The sequence below is a fragment of the Botryllus schlosseri genome, chromosome 3 (assembly GCF_051294905.1).
Source record: "Botryllus schlosseri isolate E-star chromosome 3, Bs_hap1, whole genome shotgun sequence".
NCBI classification, from domain to species: Eukaryota; Metazoa; Chordata; class Ascidiacea; order Stolidobranchia; family Styelidae; genus Botryllus; species Botryllus schlosseri.
The window spans coordinates 3,918,962-3,930,399 of NC_137238.1; positions in this window are offsets into that span (position 1 = coordinate 3,918,962).

The window sequence follows — 11,438 nt, forward strand, 5'->3', positions numbered from 1 at the left end:
TGACGGTTGTGTTTCTATAAAGTGAAGTCGATGGGAAATTGTCATTCGCAGTGCGCTACTGAAGACCTGAGAGTTTACATTTGGGACATCTTGTTTTTGAATGTGACTAGATTGGCGGTTGATATAAAAATGTTTTGTTCGCCGTGTTCGGATGTAAATGTTCAAATTTCTAAATTGTAGTCATGGTATACAGACGGTGTCAGTATTGAGGTAACAAAATATCGCAACCAAGAGCGACTAAAACAATTAATCCAGTGCTGCTAGAAGTGAGACGATTCCTCTTTACATTACACCTGATTCAATACTATTTCCGGTGGTCCACTATATCTATCAATAATGCATTCTCGTATATTCAGATGGGCGCGAATATTGTTAGGGTTGCATTTAAAACAAATGGTTGTTTAAAACACTTCGTTTAAAACATTTTTAAACAGTGTTTTAAACAAAAGCCGTTTAAAAAAAAGTTTTTTGGGGGGTTGAAGAGCTTCTTCGAGGTACAGAACTTCAATATACAATTGAATAGCATATTCATATTGAAATGAACCCGAATATTTTCGGCTGACACTCGTCAGGGGTAATCGTCAGCAACTAGTAAAGAATTGGAAGGAACATTGCATATCAACAATCGTGTCGCAAAATATGACGTAACCAGCATGAAATTTCGAATCAGAGAGTGTTCAATGTAGGCCTACTATTTTTTGGTGGTACACGAACTCCTTTTGTTGACAGAGTTTTGGTCCGAGCCCTTGACCCTCGATACGCCACTGCATGGACCTCTCAAATACCTGTTTATGCTGCCTCGAGAAAAATTATTCTGGTAGTTGGGAAAACTTACTAACAAGGTTGCTGTCATATCGATAAAATTAAGTACAAATTTAAAAATATATAAAAGAGTCATATCTTATACCCAAAAGAGCCATATATGGCTCGCGAGCCATAGGTTCCCGACCACTGCTCTATACAGTCTACGGTCCTGTATATACTGATACTATACCCAGGACCGTAACTGCCGCACCCAAAACTCCCCAATTGATGGGGCGCGAGCTCGAAGAGGGCCAAAATTTATTTCTGGAATTTACATAAATCATTGAGTATGTTTTCGGAAATTTATGCAACTTTCTCAAAAAAGAATTTCGCGCTGCGCGCAATTTCATGATGTCATATTTCTTCACTATTGGAAGCCCTTCCCCAAAAAAATAATTCGCATGATTTATAGAAATGGGGACTTCGGCTTCGGCCATTACCGCGCCACGACTAACCAAGACATATGAAGTTTTAGACCATGTTACATGCGACTCCGAGAAGTGTGCCAGAAGGATCAGCAGCGAGAAGGCCTTGGCCGAAAAGGAATGTCCTTGTGCTGACCGAAATCTTCGATATATATTTATGCAATATACATCCATGTTTAAATTGTCAATAGGCGCGCAAATGACTGGCGCCGAATGTTCCTGTCCTAGCGACCGCAGCCCCACATGACAAATGCCATCCGGCAGGGAACATTATTTACCAATAAAGAAATACCAATTCGAAATCGTGTAGGTCTTTTAGTTTAGTACGTTTGGGCGACTTCAACATCTTTTGACATAGCAGAAAGGAGGTCAGGAAATAGCATCATGTCACGAAAACATTATACCAACGGGTACGCCGGAAGATGGTTAATTATTATTCAGTGGTCCTACGTACTTTTTCAACACACCCCACTCAGGTCTACTGGGTGGATCTGATTACGTGAGCAGAGAGAGGATAAAAATTGATAGCAATAGGCCTATATATGCAATTCCCGACCATATTGACCGATTAAATCATGAATTATAGAAATTGTTCGCGCTTAGCGCGTTTAGGCGACACAAGCTCACGCACTAGACAGATCCACAATGTAGACCAGGGGTCGCCAACTCAAAACGGGTCGCGGGCCACTTTTCAAATTTCGTAGAGGCCGCGGGCCGCATGAATTCGATATCGATCTAAAATAGGCAACCACGTTCTAAAACTCTACGTCAGTACGACGCTGAGCTATTTTGAACTGTGAGCTGTGCACGATACGTGGAAACGCTTTTCAGCGACTAAGGAGTCGATATTGGGACTAGGGAGATCCGTTACTAGTTGACAGACCATCTCCACGTAAAGTTTGATCTTGTGGGAAAGCCCTAAGCCAGTGGTTCTCTAACTTTTTTAGACACGCCCCCTTTATGATACTGAAAAATCGCCATATCACAAAATGCAACCAGGAAGCTAGCAATCCCAACGGCTAGTTTGATGGCATGGAAGGTTATGACTGATGATGAGAGAGTTCTATAAGATGAATTCCGGACTATACACAGAGCAATAACGATGAATTAGAGGTAAATCGCGCGAAGCGCGAAAAATTTTTCAGTTGAGCGCAGCTCCGCCTCCCCTTCTGATGCTTTCGCGTTCCCCAGTTTGTAAACCACTGCCCCGAGCCGTTTTCTAAGCGTCTTGGTCTTGGCGGTGTTTGGGCCATTGCAAGTCAAGGCAATATGCCCATTCATATCAGCTGATTCTCCCTCGACGGAATGCTGTTGCCATCACCAGAGCCGTTTTGCCTAGTGACGAATAGTGATGATGGGCACAGGAGAATAGCTTATTTTGAAACAACACAAAACAAGTTGAGACTGTAGTCAATTTTAGCATTTCAAATTGGTTTTCTTAGTTTTTTTCTGAAATCTCAAATCAGGTCGCGGGCCGCAGAATATGACTTGGCGGGCCGCATGCGGCCCGCGGGCCGCGTGTTGGTGACTCCTGATGTAGACGATAAGTAGCGGAAGAAAGCGTACAGCATGAAGGGGTCTTGGGGAAAAGCCCCCCAGAAGTTCGGTTTATCACCCTATGGGGGGCATAAGACCTATGAGGTGGGGTGGAGGGGGCTGACGCTGACGAAGTGCTGTTACGGGCCTGACTATACTATGGGTAAAAGGCATTAAAGTCAGGTGTAACTGTGACAGCAATAATGTTCATGATCTTTATGTTCTTGGACGCATTCGTTGTCCGTCATTTTCTTACGTAATATGCGTCCATCGTCGTTTTAAAACACCTCTTGGACACTCGACAGATAGACTAGGCCTACCATCTAACTATTTCTTCGATATTGCCGCGAAGACAACTCCACACCGCTCTTAGAGAGGTCTTGAGGGCAGGCCGCAGGTGAGCCGCTGTCCGATAGCCTGTGTTAAAGACTGTTCCGAACTAGCAATGTTCAGGCAGCCTTTTCAGTGCTGCGACAAAGACACCAACAGTGTCAGCCAGTGTTGGGATGACTCGAGTCAGACTCGAGTCACCTTTTTTTAATGACTTGACTTGACTCGAGTCACTTTGATAAAATGACTTGACTTGACTTGACTCGGCGTATCAGAAACATGGATTGACTCGTGACTCGGAGCAAAATTCACGAGTCAATTTCAAGTCATCAAGTAATCGGTGTCGATTTGAATCACTGAATCTTGCATATGTTCGGATTGTTCGCGAAACGCTGGTGTAGCCGTGAGCGCGACCAGTCATTTAATGATCGTGTGTTCGCTCACAAATAAATTGAACGCAAACGAAGTGATCGAAGCTTACAGCTAATGTTGTTGTAAACTAGTATGGTAAAGTAATTAATGTATGTTTTTACCTTAACCAAACCTCTTGTTTTATTGAAATTGAATTCAAATATAGTTTATATAGTCCTCAACCATTGGCACAGGCTCGAATTGCATCATATCGATTTGTAAATGGGTAATGTATTGCATCCTATCAATTCGTCTCTATTCTCTATTTTGGCTGCATGGCAGTGGCGGCTCGTCCTATAGGGCAACTGGGGCATTGCCCCACCTAAAATTCTGTTCAATAACAATTCTTTACCATTTATAGACGCACGCCAATCTATATATACCGAAATCACAGCGAAAATGGTATTCTTCTTGTCCTTTCGCTTGTAAATGCCCATATATAGCGAAGTCTCTGCGAAAATCGAATTCTCTTCTGTGTTTTCGCTTTGCGAATGCCTAGCCGGGGCATGCCCCGGTAGCGCTCATAACAAGCTTTCACTGTCTATTCTCTCAAAGCCGCGCACAATAAAGAAACGGTGATTTACTCCCTCCTATTCATAAAATTACCGAGCAACCGGGGCACAATAGCTCTGTGCCCCTAAGGTGTGATGTAACAATCGTATCTATAGCTGAACTCGGTTACCGTCATATGCGTTTAGTCGACCTTTGCTTAGAATTCTGATGCGGCGTTTTAACACTGGCACTGTACTCGTTAACATAAGCCATACAGCTCAATTCAATCTTTAAATGTGCGATTCTTATTCAACTGTAACTGTAGTAAGAGCAATATGGGCGGATATCACGACGTTTTCAATAGAAATTCGAGTTGTATCAAATGGCAAATGGAGTGAATCAACGATCATGCGCAGTAATGAATTCCAATTAGCATGTCTGATTGCATACTTAATAACACTGTCCAATTCCACGGCCCGATCAAAGAACTATCACGAAAGAACGAGTATTTGCTCAGTCGATTCATAGCAACGATGAGATGGTATTTCACGGCTCGTGCTCGTCATATCGACATGTGCAACGAAATCACGTATTATCCTGCCTCCCATTTCGCGTAAAACGTAGTGATCACTGATCATTATTTTCGAACCGTACAATTGGCCAACAAGGTTATATGCTGATGATGAAATTGCGGGAATGCCGAATACCCACAATATTCACAGGCATATTTCGCATATCTCGGCACTCATGTACGAACATTGAACATATGACTGCTCTGCTGGTAAATCCCCAGGAATATGGTTGGTCGGAAAACGTAGCGTCAAAGAAGAAAAGATTCTTAATTTCGCGAAGGCCTGCTGTTGAATTATGTGAACTCAGCAGATATGGTTGTTTCATATAATAGCATCTTATGAAATACGTCGGAGCCGGAGCTACCCCTCAAATAAACTGGCTCCAGCTCTGGCACCGGCTCCGGCTCCGGCTGAATTTTATGTAGAGCTCCGGCTCTGGCTCCAGCTCCGGTAAAAATGCACGACTCCGGGGCTCCGACTCCGGGCTCCGGCTCCGGCTCCAAAGCCCTGCTTTGAAGACGGCTCAACAATTTCGTGGGGCCGACAGAAAAATTCGAAAATTTTTTTTTAGATTTTTCCTAATAAATTAAAATTTTTAATTGGATCTGCGGAGTCGGATACTTGTTAGAATTGAATCAAATTTGGTGTGCAGCGTTTTTTAGGGTAACCTGACAATGTAATCGGTGAAGGTCTTGAATCCGAGGGAAAAAGTTATTCTTGAACAGCCCTGGCACTATATAGCAGAGATGAGCGGATTTGAAATTTCTATGTCCTAATCCAATCCAAATCCGAACCTTCAAATCCAAGTCCAAATCCTAATCCATAACTTTTTCATATTCAAGTCCATGTCCAATCCTAATCCGATTCCAACTGGAAATTCAGAAAAAAACTAATTTATGCAATGGAGGGATTCGAAAATTTTCTTTTACAACCAACGATTCACTTGATTCAGGATAACCTAGTAACCATAAGTACATTAATAACTGATTTGAATAAAGTTTGTCGCCATTCGCCACACGACATTTCAATCTCCCAGAAAATAGATAAATCCAATCCAAATCCTAATCCGTTCTGAAAAAAATGTCTAATCCAAATCCAATCCAAATCCGACAAAATTTCACAAATCCTGTTTTTTCAAAACCTAATCCTAATCCATGCTCATCTCTGCTATATAGGCATGTTAAAATATATTATGAATTCAGAGGTGGTCAAAGTAGTCAAGAAAGCTACTCAAGTAGAAGCAGAAGTAGCGAAGAAAAAACTACTCAAGTACGAGTAGAAGTACTTCTTCAATAAGCCGCCTAAAACTACTTGAAGTAGCAGTAGAATTGACCGACTTTAAATCTACTCAAGAAAGTAAGTAATTTTGAAAACAGTCTTAATTTGTTCGCATGGTCTGTAAAAAGCTGCAAATTGAGCTGTGCAGAAGGTGCAGATAGCTTGATTCGTATATATGCATCCCAGGAGGTGTCAATTTTCGACAGAATAAGCGTTCTTTCGCATCATGGGATGCAACTTATAGTATTGCTGTGAAAATGCGATACTAACCTTTTGTTTACTATAAGAACCCGCTTTAGAGAATATCATGGCATGGCGCCTTACCCTATACTATAAGGCCTGTTAATAACAAATATTGTGGATCGCAAAATTTGTATTTAGTGTAGCTATAATTTCGGAAAATAGAGGCATTTGCTTTTATGCTTCAACATGTATGTTCTGCAGACAAAAGAACTAAAAGTAATTAGAACTCAAAGTGTGATACTCGCAATTGAAAGTAAAATACAAATATCAATTCTAACAAGCGGAAAATATATTCCATGTCTTTTGTCCATGAACAGGCCGTGTTATTTTTGGCATTTCAGGAGCCAGATGCCAAAACTGCCAAAAATAAAAATTTGAAAATGACAAAAATAACACGGCCTGCCAATAGTGTATTCCGTTCATGGTGTTGTGTTAACAGGACCGCATTACAAGCGAGAAGATCGTGTGTGAAGGGCAGGTTTCTTACTGTATGGGTCCAGCCCACCACTTAGGGGTGAAAGCATGGTGTCCTAAATGGTGTGGGCACAGCGAGATTGAACGGCAGACTGCTTTTGGTTTACTTCATACTTTCCATTTGTCCAAAGGCAATTTAACGGCCATTTTTGACCGGCTTTCCGAGCGCTAAATTTGATAAAACGGGTATCAATGGAAAGCTGCCGTTGTACTGTCTGCTCATGGATCTGGATCCCCCAAATTCAACCACGATTTTTGCATTGTGATCGAATTGAACATTATGACGCATCAAACAGTCTGGCTATGTCTGAGCTGTAGTCTCGTTTTGCCAGACAGTCTTGTTGTGTTAATGTGCTAATGTGTTAATGTGCTATCTTCCCAGGACTCTTCTATGTGAGTTGGTAATATTAAAGCCATCTGACGTGACAAAATTCCTCCTAAAATATATCGGTAGACTGATGGAGATGGGATGGTCGGGCTACAAAATAGAATATGTTGAGAGACAACACAGGGAACTCCTGCAAAAGTATCGGGAAGAAAATTCTTTCCGCGATGAGATCGATGGCACTAGCGCAGCGATCTCTTTTCATGATGCTTGGAAGCCGGTTCGGCCCTCTGAAAATTTTGAAGCTACGAAAACCTTTTGTGGAGGACTGGCAACATTCTTTCCCTCAACGGTTACTGTTGCAGCCGATAATTCCCAGATTCGTTGGGCGAAAAATGAATTCAGACCTGAGTTTGGAAGCACTGTTACAGTGCAAACAATTTAAGTCTATTCAAAAGCTGCAACAATCAGGTGTTGAGCGTGTTTGTTAGGCTTCTCATTCTTTTTCTTATCGGCACCGATTCCGAGTGGATACTGCACATTTTGTGGTATTCGTTTGATATTATTAACCTATGTAATCGCTAGGCTTTTTCTTCTTGTTATTGTTTGTTGGTACTGATTATAAGTGGTTGCTGCACATTTTTTGGTCTTTTTTGATAAACTAGCCGAAACAAAGCGTTTTTATGACGAGTTCGAGTCTGAAGCTATCTATTTTGAGGTCGATGCCAAAACTGCCAAAAATAAAAATTGAAAAATGCCAAAAATAAGCAAGTTTTGGCATATGCCAAAAATAACACGGCCTGTCCATGAAGCTTCAAAGGTGATCTGCTAAACAGGTGTTCAAAAAGCGTTCAAAACGTTCAAAAAGCCGGGTTTTTCAGATTAACAGGACACTTCTTGGGCTGTTAGATTACGATATGATGGGTAATTGCTAGATTGCGAAACGGTAGTCTGAAACGTTATGATGGGCCATATTTACTATGATGAAATATTTGATATGGGCGACAGTGCGGTGTGAGCGTAATCAAGCAATCCGGTACCTAAATTATATTCACTGATACTTTCGTGGAAACGTATTTTTCACCCCATAACTACCGTGCGCCATGCGCAACAAAATTTCTGGGCATTACTTGACTTTTAGGAATATTAAATGTTGGTACTCCGTGAAAACAGCCCCGAAATTCAACAGGCTATCTTTCGAATTGGGGAATTAAACTACTTCCACTTGACAAACTGAAAATAGCGAAAATTAAGTAAGTTGATCACAAAATATTATAAAGTAGAAGTAGAGAAAATCAGATTTACTTGAGTAAGGACCAGAAGTAGAGTAAAACTACTTGAGTACTTTCAAAAAGTAAAAGTACTTCGTTAATGACCACGTCTGATTATGATGCCACGTTACATCAGCCTTCACCATGTCAATATTCCTGATCTGCACTCCGCTAATAAAATCGGTATATCGCACGCCCGTGTTCGAGGCTACACATTTCCGTGTCAATAATAAATTTTAATATGCTTCTATAGCTTCTCCTCCATACGAAAATACGAATATGAATTATCTTTACGTCATATTCGATCGATATCAAATTTTTCAACTTGAGTAACTTCAATGACCAAGCTTACTGCGTTGTTTGCAAGGTGCAAAAACATAAGCTTCTCGACATCGTCGACACACATCAAATCACTGATGCCGATATCGTATGCCGTTGAAAGCTGAGACGTGAATCCCGTCGTTTACGGGACATGCTGAATAACTAAAGGTATCTTGATGAGAAAGATGCTCATAATTATGCAATTTTACTCAACCATTTGTATCTTGTAACCATGCACATAAAGACACTTGTGAATACATAGTCAGGGGTAGTCAGTCACTCATGGTTGATCAGAATCGAATCACCGCCGATTCTAATCAGAGTCTAATTTCCAGGAAGAAAAAGAATCGAATCAATTCTCTATTTTAATTTGGTATTTATTATCTTAACTTTAATACTGTTGAACACGTGAACGCGCATCTATCCAATTCCTAACAAATGTACTTGTACATGTACAGTCATCAATATTTCGATGGTTGTGGAATACCATCATTATATTCTCTCGCAGTATTGATATGCTCGGTAGGGCCAATTTTGTAAATTTTACCATCTTCACAAAATTTGCCACGTTTTTCTTATGTCGGACGCATTCTCGACCACCTATTCCTAGCCAATATATTTTATCTCGAGTATATTAACTTTTCACTGGTGCTTGCGTGAAGCAAGCTCGGTCTTTCTAAAAGAACGCTAACAACTGACAACAAAGCTGACCTCTAATCTCTGCGTTGATGATACGATCAAATGAGAATTTCTCCAGAATTCCTACCTAAGTGTTGGAGGTTTATCTAGGCTCCTGCTCGTCATCTCATCCGTGTAAGCGGTGTCCTACAAAAACCTAAGTGTGCGGTACTACAAGTAGGCTGCTACGGAATAAAAATGAAAAATATCGGCCTGGTTTCAATGACCACAGTAGTCGACGAACACCATGAATACAACAAACAAACCAAATGAATTAGTATATGGACTCAATCTACATCTACCGATTGAGGAGGAATATGGCAAAGTGTCATTATCGTCGTGTATATTGCAGTAGATCCGATATATAGCATCAAGTCCATTATAAAAGTTTATTGTTGTTCATAAATATTAGACATCAATAGACTGATAGTAATTTCTTTGTAAATTGAAACTGTGGTCGAATAAATCTAATCCACATTTAATGGTCCCCCCATAACATGTGTCTTCCCATTCAATGCACCGTAGTCTATTGCTTGTAAATGTAGCTTTATCGCTTTTACTAGCGCCGCCGCCTCTTCAATTGACATAGCGCCTTGACTATGTGACATAGATGGTTTCTGCATCGGCACAGGATGTGATGGCGTAGCGTGAAGCTCTAGCCCACTCCCATGTAAATGAGTCATGTGGAGTGAGGTGTCTCGCTGACATCGGCTGGGTAGACCCAAGTTCTCGAACAGTGTCCGTCCCATCAATCGCAGTTGCGGATCGTCTTCAAATATTCTCCGAACTTGATCTGAAAATTAACTTAAAATAAATATCACGAGGCATAACATTTGACATACGCATACTTAACATTTCCCTACTTAAAGTTAATTGACACTTTAGCGTGGCGTCTTAACCAGGGGTTGTGCCATACGGCAACGAAGCATAGTCTAGGCTAGGGTCTAAATATTCTGCGTCAGGATGCAGGACGCTTCCAAGTCCATTTCCTTAAAACACTTACTGTTATCATGGATTGCACTCTTCAACTGTTCAAATGCTTCCTCAGAACTTATTGCAACGATAAATTCTCGCTTTAATTCGTTGTACGCACTTCTGTCAATTATTGACCACTGCGCGTCACACCCATCTAGCGTCGCCAGCTTTCGGTACAGTACGACGTTTACCTTTCCAGGATCGGCCGCGGTTGCCAGACGATGTCGTATGCTACTCTGTGAAATGAAAGAGTAGCAACATATTGAAACATGGCGATAACCAGTGTTCGACGTTGGCGAATACATTCTAAATTTATACGAATGCGTATTGACATAGCACGTTTATTGTAAGTCGCTAAGTTAAATGTTCCTGCATCAAATAAATTCGCATCGTCACAATTTCTGTCTCTCGGTATGGTGCAATCGTTCGCACAACCTAGCCATTCTTAGAAATAGAAAGACATACAAAAACTGCTGTTTGCTATACTATAGTAAAACTATTGGATATGAGGAGGAGCAATCATTCAAATTAAACCTATCGTAGTTCGCATCGACTGTAAGGTTAGCGTTGCACTCACCTGGAAGGTCTTTTGGTGCGCTCTGGTATAATAGGGGAATATCATGGAAATATTGCGATATATTTCGCTATTTCGTAGTGCCGCGCAATTCGCCATTTTGAACGCGAGGAAGATGGCAACATCGTAACTTCCAGGATGACGAGACAGAGGATTCACTGCCGCCATCGCAGCTGCAGGACCCAAAATGATGTTAAGAATGTTGTTCTCGTCCAACTCCACGGAAATACGACTTTTGTATCTTCTTTTCGTTCCTCCTCTATAACAAAAACGCGAATTATCGATAATGGAACTGACATATGCACAGGATAGTAGACGTAGATACAAAAATAAGAGTGATTACAGTCAGATATTGAGTATAATGTAACGATTCGTCGCTACAATATTAGTTTACTAAACATTGTGATGGATAACCCCGACAGTATCAAAGCTCCATTTGTAAGCTACGCAACTTGTTGAAATGAAAATTGTTAAATGGCACCAATCATATATGTCTTTGTCTGCGGCGTTGTTCAAGTCAATGTTATAATGATATAGGTAATCAAATATGTCTTACAAAATTCTCTTTGTGTTATCCTTCACAACGTTCAAAGAATTCCAACTTACTTAGTCCTGGAATTCATACTCTCATTCGCCTTTCGTCGAAGATCAGAGAAAGAATACGATTTCCAACCAATCCTGTCGAGGAGGATTCGCAAATTTTCGGGGGATTGGGGGCCAATTTCTGGA